Genomic DNA, 9,942 nt, shown 5'->3' with positions numbered 1-9,942 from the left:
GAAAAAATAAATAATTAAAAAAAATATTTAATTAATTTCGAAAATAAAGTTTAAAAAAAATTTAATTTCGGAAATAAAAAAATTTAAATTTTGAAATTTTAAAAAAAATATTTAAAATTAAACCTACTATTTTGAAAAATTAGGTTTCAACCAACCTAAATATCATTTCAAAATTTGCTAACTACTTTTAAAAATTAAATGTTATTTTAAAAATAAAAATTAAATAAAAATTAGAAAAGACAAATGAAATATCTTTTTAGATTTTAAATTTAATTTAAATAAATAAAATAACAAAATTTAAAAGTTAACAAAATATCTTATATCTATTTAAAATTACATGATTATAAATATCTTACTTTAAATTTAAATAAGGTCAAAATATCTAAAAAGATTTAATTTTTTTTAAAAAAAATCTTAAAAGATAAGATATAATTAAAAATATCTTAAAAGATAAGATATCTTAAAAATATCTTAAAAGATTTTATAAATATCTTATAAAATCTGACCTTAAATTTAAAAAAAAAATAAGATATAATCAAATTTAAAAATAAGATAGATTTTTAAGCAAGAAGATAGATACTAATTCTATTCAAATTCAAATTACACTAATATATTGAATTAAATTTAAAAAATATTAAATTAATTCAAAATGATAATTAGAATTGAATTAGGAATAGTAATAGTATAAATACAAAACTATACAAAAAATTGGAAGTTAATTCCATGAAAAAGCATGAAAAATCGAAGAAAAACAAAAAAATTCGAAACTGTACGGACAGATTTGCGATCGCAGGAAAATATCAGCACAGCCCCGATTTTTTTCAAATCTTCAAAAAATCATAACTAATTCAAATAAAATCCAAATTAAGTTCTGTAAAAGGCTAACTTGCTTAATGTTTTCCATACTATCCAATAAAAATAATTCCAGAGATAAAATCGCAATTATTTTTCACGAAAATTTCTCAAACATCAATCAATCATCAAATAACACTCAATACAACATGATACCATCCAAAGAATATACAAACAATCGTTTTAAAGTCCAAATTTCTTGCAAGTAAATCAATTAACCTTGCTCTGATACCAGTTGTTGGAAATTATTTTACCAGGATCTTAGATCTACTCACAAGTATGTTTATTAACATCCTAAATATGAACTTTCTAAAACGATAAATTAAACACATATAAAGTTTAAGAAACCTTACATTGGGTGCAGCGGAATATAATGACTCCTTCCGTTCAGATATCTAGCCCTTGATTCCTTTCTGTAGCAGAGCATTATCAATATCTGAACCTGGATCTCTTTCTCTGAATCCTTGATGCTGAATCTCCTTTGCTGATGATCTTTCTTCACGATCTTCCTCACTATGATTGAGGTATCACTTGATGTGTGTGGGCACTACTCATACACTAAGGATTTCGAAATTGTCAAGAGGAAAGAGAAGAAGTGGCAGCTAAAGATAGGGAGAGAGAAGGCTCAGTTTTTCTGAATCAGAAGAAGTATGAAGAAAAGTGTAATTTTCCTGAAGCCTTCACTATCTATTTATAGCATTCCACTAGGGTTAGGTTTGAATTATTTGGCATTAAAATAATGAAAAAAATCAGTTTAAATTTCCTACAAAAGTGGCTGGCCCTATACTAGTGGATTTGGGCCTCACTTTTTGCAATTTTGCACTTTTATCTTTTCTGCATCTGATTTTCTCAAAAACGCCAATTTTCTAATTCAACCATTTAAATGCCAATTCTAACTATTTAATAACTATAAATAATTATTAAATAATATTGTCATTTATCATATTTATTAATTGAACCATACAAAGTATCATAATTAACAAATATGCCCCTATAAACTCTTTCTTTACAATTTCGCCCTTACTTAGTGAAAAATTCACAAATAGACATAGTCTAATTTGAGAATTATAATTGATTAATTAAAACAAATTACATGAGTCTTACAAGCAATATTATCTCAACTAGTGGGGGGACCATGGGTCTATATAACCGAGCTTCCAATAAGTAGATCAAGAATTTATTACTAAAATTCACTAACTTATTAATTCTTCGTTGAATCCACGCATAGAACTTAGAATTGCACTCTCAGTATATAGAATGCTCTATATGTTCCACCATATAGACACATCATTAGTTATCCATTGTTATAATCCTAATGTGATCACTGATCCTCTATATGAATGATCTACACTGTAAAGGGATTAAATTACCGTTACACCCTACAATGTATTTATTCCTTAAAACACTTGACCCCGTATAAATGATATTTCAGCTTATGTGAAATGAGTACTCCACCATTTATGTTCGTTTGGTCAAGCTCGAAGGAGATCATCCTTTGCTTACTATTCGCCAGATAGAAGCTATAGATTCCATGTTTATGCTAGCGCTCCCACTCAATTGCACTACCGTGTTCCCAAAATGTACGTATCACCCTGACCTAAAAGTAGGCTTAACTAACAAATCAAAGAACACGAATAGCCTTTCGAGATTGAGCCTAATCATATCAGGATTAAGATCATTTGATCTAGGATCAACTAGGCGATATTGACTTGAATAGATATTACGGTAAGTTTAATTAAATCTGAGTCAAAGTTCAATATCGGTCCCTTCCGATGCATACTCCATGCATCCAACCTGAGCTTTACTTTAACCAATGCTCTGGAAAGAACATAGCACTTCTCCAAATGCAAGTAAACTCTGTTGTAGATTATCATATCAGTAAAACCCTATGTCTGATAAATCTAGGAAACTTTATTCACATAGTCATGTTTACTTTCCAATGTGTTGACGGCACAATAAACAAGATCAAGTATGTGAAAAGGGTTTTAGATGAATTATACATTATGTACATATAATCATGAAATAAATCATGTGAACCATGCAACATTAAATGTTATTTCTGATCTATATTAATTAGTAAATCTGATTATATTGAAATGAGTTTTATTTAGGGCATAAAACCCAACATGGCTCAACACTCAATTCGATATGAAAGATTTGGGTGAAGCAGCGTATGTTCTTGGTATTCAGATTATAAAAACCGGAAGAACAGATCTCTTGCTTTCTCTCAAACAACCTACATAGACAAAGTGTTAGAGAGATTCTCCATGAACAAGACCAATGGGGCAAACATGCTTCTAGATATGGTATTCGTCTATCTAAGGAACAGTCTCCGACTGATCCTCAAGAAATAGAGGACATGGCGAAAATTCCCTATGCCTCTGCAGTTGGAAGTCTAATGTATGCAATGTTATGCACTAGACCTGACATATGCTATGCAGTGGGAATCGTGAGCAGGTATCAGTCTAATCGAGGACATGAACATTGGAATGCAGTTAAGTATATTCTGAAATACTTGAAGAGTACAAGGAATCTTGTGTTAGTCTACAAGGGTGGTGCTTTAAATCCCTTAGGCTATACAGACTCAGATTTCCAGGGATGTCTTGAAGACATGAAATCTACATCTGGGATGGTGTTTACTCTTGGGGGTGGAGCAGTGGTTTGGAGAAGTGCAAAACAAACCGCGATATCGGACTCAACTATGGAAGCTGAATACATAGCTGCAGCTGAAGCTGCAAAAGAACTTGTCTGGCTTAGAAAGTTCTTCACAAGTATAGGTGTCGTTCCTGGAATGGAAAAGCCTCTGGTCCTACTTTGTGATAACAATGGAGCAATAACAAACAGTAAAGAACCTCGAAGCCACAAGAGAAGCAAACACATTGAAAGGAAGTATCACATTATCAGAGAATACGTGCAAGAGGGGATGTACTAGTTGAGAAAGTTGACACAGAGGACAACCTAGCTGATCCATTTACCAAAGTCTTGGCCGTGACAGCCTTTGAAAAGCACTGTCAGAATTTAGGATTAATTGATATGTACTGATTAGTTTTATATTAGTGCAAGTGGGAGTTTGTTGGGTTTTATGCCCTAAATAAAACTCCATTTCAATGTAATCTATTTTATTCAACATCAATAAAGAAACAGAAGTATTTTTCATTCATTTGTGATGTTTTGGTTCACTTTATCAATTGCTTGTCTATTTGATTTATAAATTCATCTTAAACCCTTTTCACATACTTGATCCTGTTTATTGTGTTGTCATCACATTGGAAAGTAAACATGACTATGTGAATAAAGTTTCCTAGATTTATCAGACACAGGGTTTTACTGATATGATAATCTACAACAAGAGTTTACTTGCATTTGGAGAAATGCTATGTTCTTTTCAGAACATTGGTTAAAGTAAAGCTCAGGTTGGATGCATGGAGTGTGCATCGGAAGGGACCGATATTGAACTTTGACTTAGATTTAATTAAACTTACCGTAAAATCTGTTCAAGTCATCGCCTAGTTGATCCTAGATCAAATGTTCTTAATCCTGTTATGATTAGGCTCAATCTTGAAAGGCTATTCATGTTCTTTGATTTGTTAGTTAAGCCTACTTTTAGGTCAGGGTGATACGTACATTTTGGGAACACGCTAGTGCAATTGAGTGGAGCGCTAACATAAACATAGAATCTACAGCTTCTATCTGGCGAATAGTAAGCAAAGGATGATCTCCTTCGAGCTTGACCAAATGAACATAAATGGTGGAGTACTCATTTCACATAAGCTGAAATATCATTTATACGGGGTCAAGTGTTTTAAGGATAAAATACATAGTAGGGTGTTATGGTAATCTAATCCCTTTACAGTGTAGATCATTGATATAGAGGATCATTGATCAAATTAGGATTATAACAATGGATAACTAATGATGCGTCTATATGGTGGAACATATAGAGCATTCTATATACTGAGAGTGCAATTCTAAGTTCTATGCGTGGATTCAACGAAGAATTAATAAGTTAGTGAATTTTAGTGATAAATTCTTGATCTACTTATTGGAAGCTTGGTTATATAGACCCATGGTCCCCACACTAGTTGAGATAATATTGTTTGTAAGACTTATGTAATTGGTTTTGATTAATCAATTATAATTCTCAAATTAGACTATGTCTATTTGTGAAATTTTCACTAAGTAAGGGTGAAATTGTAAAGAAAGAGTTATTAGGGGCATATTTGTTAATTATGATACTTTGTATGGTTCAATTAATAAATATGATAAATGACAATATTATTTAATAATTATTTATAGTTATTAAATAGTTAGAATTGGCATTTAAATGGTTGAATTAGAAAATTGGCGTTTTTGAGAAAATCAGATACAAAAGTGTTAAAACTGCAAAATTGCAAAAAGTGAGGCCCAAACCCCATAAGCCATGGCCGGCCACTTTTATAGGAGTTTTACCTCTTATATTTTCATTATTTTAATGCCAAATAATTCAAACCTAACCCTAGTGGAATGCTATAAATAGGTAGTGAAGGCTTCAGGAAAATTACACTTTTCATTCAGAAAAACCTGAGCCTCTCTCTCTACCTTGGCCGCCACTCTCTCTCTCTCTCTTCTTCCTTGATAATTTCGAAATCCCTTTAGTGATTAGAGTAGTGCCCACACATAGCAAGCAATACCTCAATCATAGTGAGGAAGATCGTGAAGAAAGATTTTCAGCAAAAAGAGTTTCAGCATCAAAGATTCAGAGAAAGATATCCAGGTTCAGATCTTGATAATACTTTGCGACAGAAAGGATACAAGGGTTAGAGATCTGAACGGAAGGAGTCATTTAATTCCGCTGCACCCAATGTAAGGTTTCTTGAACTTTATATGTGTTTATTTCATCGTTTTAGAAAGTTCATATTTAGGGTGTTAATCAACATACTTGTGAGTAGATCTAAGATCCTGGTAAAATAATTTCCAACAGTATCACCCTGACCCAAAAGTGGGCTTAACTAACAAATCAAAGAACACGAATAACCTCTTGAGATTGAGCCTAATCATAACAGGATTAAGATCATTTGATCTAGGATCAACTAGGCAATATTGACTTGAATAGATATTACGGTAAGTTTAATAAATCTAAGTCAAAGTTCAATATCGGTCCCTTCTGATGCATACTCCATGCACCGAACCTGAGCTTTACTTTAACCAATGCTCTGGAAAGAACATAGCATTTCTCCAAATTCAAGTAAACTCTGTTGTAGATTATCATATGAGTAAAACCCTGTGTCTGATAAATCTAGGAAACTTTATTCACATAGTCATGTTTACTTTCCAATGTGTTGACAACACAATAAACAGGATCAAGTATGTGAAAAGGGTTTCAGATGAATTTATAAATCAAATAGACAAGCAATTGATAAGATGAACCAAAACATACACAAATGAATGAAAAATACTTCTGTTTCTTTATTGATGTTGAATAAAATGGATTACATTGAAATGGAGTTTTATTTAGGGCATAAAACCCAATATATCCATTGTTACAATCCTAATAGCCAATGATCCTCTATAGATGATCTACACTGAATAAAGATAAATTTACCGTTCTACCCTTCAATGTATTTTATCCTTAAAACACTTAGCTACCTATAAATGATATTTCAGTAAACTAATATAATTACTGAAATGAGATCTCAATCAGTTATCTCTATTCAGCCAAGCTCGAAGGAAATCATTGTTTCACTTCTATGTCCAGATAGAAGCTATAGGTTCCATATCTATGATTAGCGCTCCCACTCAATTGTACTATCATGTTCCCAAAATGTATGTATCACCCAGACCAAAATGTAGGCTTAACTAACAAATCAAAGAACACAAATAACACTCTTGAGATCGAACCTAACCATGTCAGGATTAAGATCCATAGACCTAAGATCAACCATTGATATTGACTTAGAAAGATATAACGGTAAGTTTAGGATATCTTATCTAAGATCAATATTGGTCCCTTCCAATGTATACTCCATACATCCGATACTGGTAAACTTTGCCAATGTCCTGGAAAGGACATAAAACTTATCCAAGGTGTAAGTATACCTATCGCTGCTTATCATGCCAGTCTAGATCCAGTGAACTGACAAATTAGGGAATTAAACTTTTGAACATATAATCATGATTATATTCCATTGTGCTGATAACACTATAATCATGAACAAATACATATGTTCTGGACTTAATAGAATTTATACATTAAACATAATCATGAAATAAATCATGTGAACCATGCAACATAAAATGATTTCTGATCTTTATTAATTAGTAAATCTGATTATATTGAAATGGTTTTATTTAGGGCACAAAACCCAACAGTTAAGTCCTCCAAGAATGCCACAAGTTGATTTCCAATGGGTATATTATTATTAAAAATTATTAAAATAATTTTAAAATGAAAAATAAACAAAATAATTTTTTTTTTCTTTCTTTCTTCTCTCTCTTCTCCGTCTCTTCAATCTTCTCCTTCTCGACTTCCCACTCGCCCAACTTCTGACCAGCCCAGGGCTCTCTCCGGCCACCGACAACCCAAACGGAGGCCACTTCTTGCTTCTTTGATTCCCAAATGTCCCAGCCCCAAGCCTCACCCTGTCGATCACCTCAGTCGGCGTCCATGGGATTCACCCGTCGATCGACCCAGATTGGCCCCGTTCACCCATGGCATACTTATCGAGCTTCCTTCCATGACCTTTCTTTTCAAACAGCTCCAATCTGGTAAACTCGTTTGCAATTCTCCTATAATCCTTGGAAATCTCTGACACCACGAAATCTTTGACATAATAACTGGTGAAAAACTGATCAAGATGCTTCCACGCAGTGCCAGGATGGTATGCAATAAAAGCGTCAGTAACATCTCTGCCAGCGAAACTTAGTAGAGGCGCATCCCCACCAGGGTGATCCTTAACCCATTCTGATACATAATAAACCATACCCTAAATAGAGATCCACAGATCCCTTGCCTTGTTGTGATCCTTCAGTTCCTCAGTGGTAATGTACTTCTTCTCGACTTCCATTCTGAGTAAAGAAAAAGAAAAAACACAGTAATCCTAGATAGATATTCAGAATATCGTGTATTAAACACGTCTTTAATAGTTGAATGTGGAGATGTCTCGACAGAAACGTGATTGTATTGATCCCAATGGCAAGCTGGAACCATCCTTTTTTCCGAGGTCTACTTGATATGTGTTACGTCGATTGCGGATATATGGAAATCTTCTGACTTACCAGGGTTATGAGTCTCGCTTCCGTTAGTTGGATGAAACTATAAGAAGTTTACTCATAGCGAGATGGTCATCTCACATTCTTGTACTCCGAGCCGGTCCGACTTTGACACTTAATTTGCTTATTGTAAGCTAAGGTATGTATTATTCTTCTCTACTGCCTCGCTATTCTCCTTTAGCGATATATGGTTTCTTGTTAATACACTAAGTACCAGTTCGTACATTGATTCCTCGCCTAAGACCGTACAGTCAGCGTGTTGTAAATATACTCTAGTGGTTACACAATTGATGAGTTATTCCATAAAAAGATTTGGCACCGATTCACATTTCCTTTATCTTGATACTTGTCCTCCAGCCGAATTTCGGGCATAACAATTTTTACAATATCAAATTAAATAAATAAACTTTTTACCTAAACCAAAATCTTATTCAAAAAACTTTTCTCCAAATAATTTTTACACATTAAATTTTTTACAATAACAACTAACTTGATAAAACATTATATTCTTTAAAACACATGAAATTCTTACACATTAAATTTATACAATAACAACTAACTTTAAATTAAGTAATTAATTTTTTTCTTAAATATTAACATAAAAAAATATACATACATACATTCAACTTTTAAAAACAAATACATATATATAAAAATATATAAATATATATTTAAATAATAAATAAAATAAATAAAATAAATAAATAAATATTAATTTATACCTTAGAAGACCGGCAGGAGGTGGTGGTGGTGCTTTAACGTCACTGTGGTGGGGATGACGGAGCAATGAGAGCAGCTTCGATGGAGAACGAAGCAATGACAGAGATGGCTGGTTTCGATGTGGGTTTGTGGGTTTTGCAAAGGGTTCGAGAGAGGGAAGCGCGATGATAGAGATGGCCAATATTAGGGGCAGCTTCGATGGAGGATGGAGCAATGGTTAACTGGCCAAGAGAGAGGGAGGACAGAGCGATGGAGTTATGATGTTGGTTCGTGGGTTTTCCAACGGGTTCGAGAGAGATGATAGAGAGGGAGGCACTGTTGGGAATTATTTTACCAGGATCTTAGATCTACTCACAAGTATGTTTATTAATATCCTAAATATGAACTTTCTAAAACGATAAAATAAACACATATAAAGTTAAGAAAACCTTACATTGATGCAGCGGAATTAATGTCTCCTTCCACTCAGATCTCTAACCCTTGATTCCTTTCTGTAGCAGAGTATAATCAAGATCTGAGCCCGAATCTCCTTCTTCTTCAAGCTTTGATCCTTCACAGTCTTCCAATCTATGATTGAGTTACTGCTTGCTGTGTGTGGGCACTTACTCTTTCACTAGGGTCACGAAAAAGATGAAGGGAAAAGAGAGAGAGAGATTTCGGCCAAGGTAGAGAGTGAGGAAGGCTCAGTTTTTCTGAAGAGAGAAATTTCTGTCAGAAAGGCTAATGAAAGCATGTGTTGTGAATGAGCCATCACTTTCTATTTATAGGCAACTACTAGGTTTAGGTTTAGAATTATTTGGCATTAAAATAATGAAAATAATAATTTGAAAAATCATCATTAAGTGGCCCGCCATATGGTGTTATTGGGCCTTACTTAATTTTGCAATTTTATGAAATTTTATCTCTATTTTCTCAAAAACGCCAATTTTCAAATTCTAACCTTTTAAATGCCAAAACTAATTATTTAATAACTAAAATAGATTATTAAACAATATTGTCATTTAATTTAATTATTAATTAGACATATAAAGTCCATTAATAAATAAATAAACCTAGAAAACTCTTTTCCTTACAACTTCACCCCTGCTTAGTGAAAATTCATAAAATTAGACATAGTCTAAC

This window comes from Cannabis sativa, chromosome 7 (genome assembly GCF_029168945.1).
Source record: "Cannabis sativa cultivar Pink pepper isolate KNU-18-1 chromosome 7, ASM2916894v1, whole genome shotgun sequence".
NCBI classification, from domain to species: domain Eukaryota; kingdom Viridiplantae; phylum Streptophyta; class Magnoliopsida; order Rosales; family Cannabaceae; genus Cannabis; species Cannabis sativa.
The sequence above is the reverse complement of the archived record's forward strand: the minus strand, read 5'-3'. Positions refer to the sequence as shown.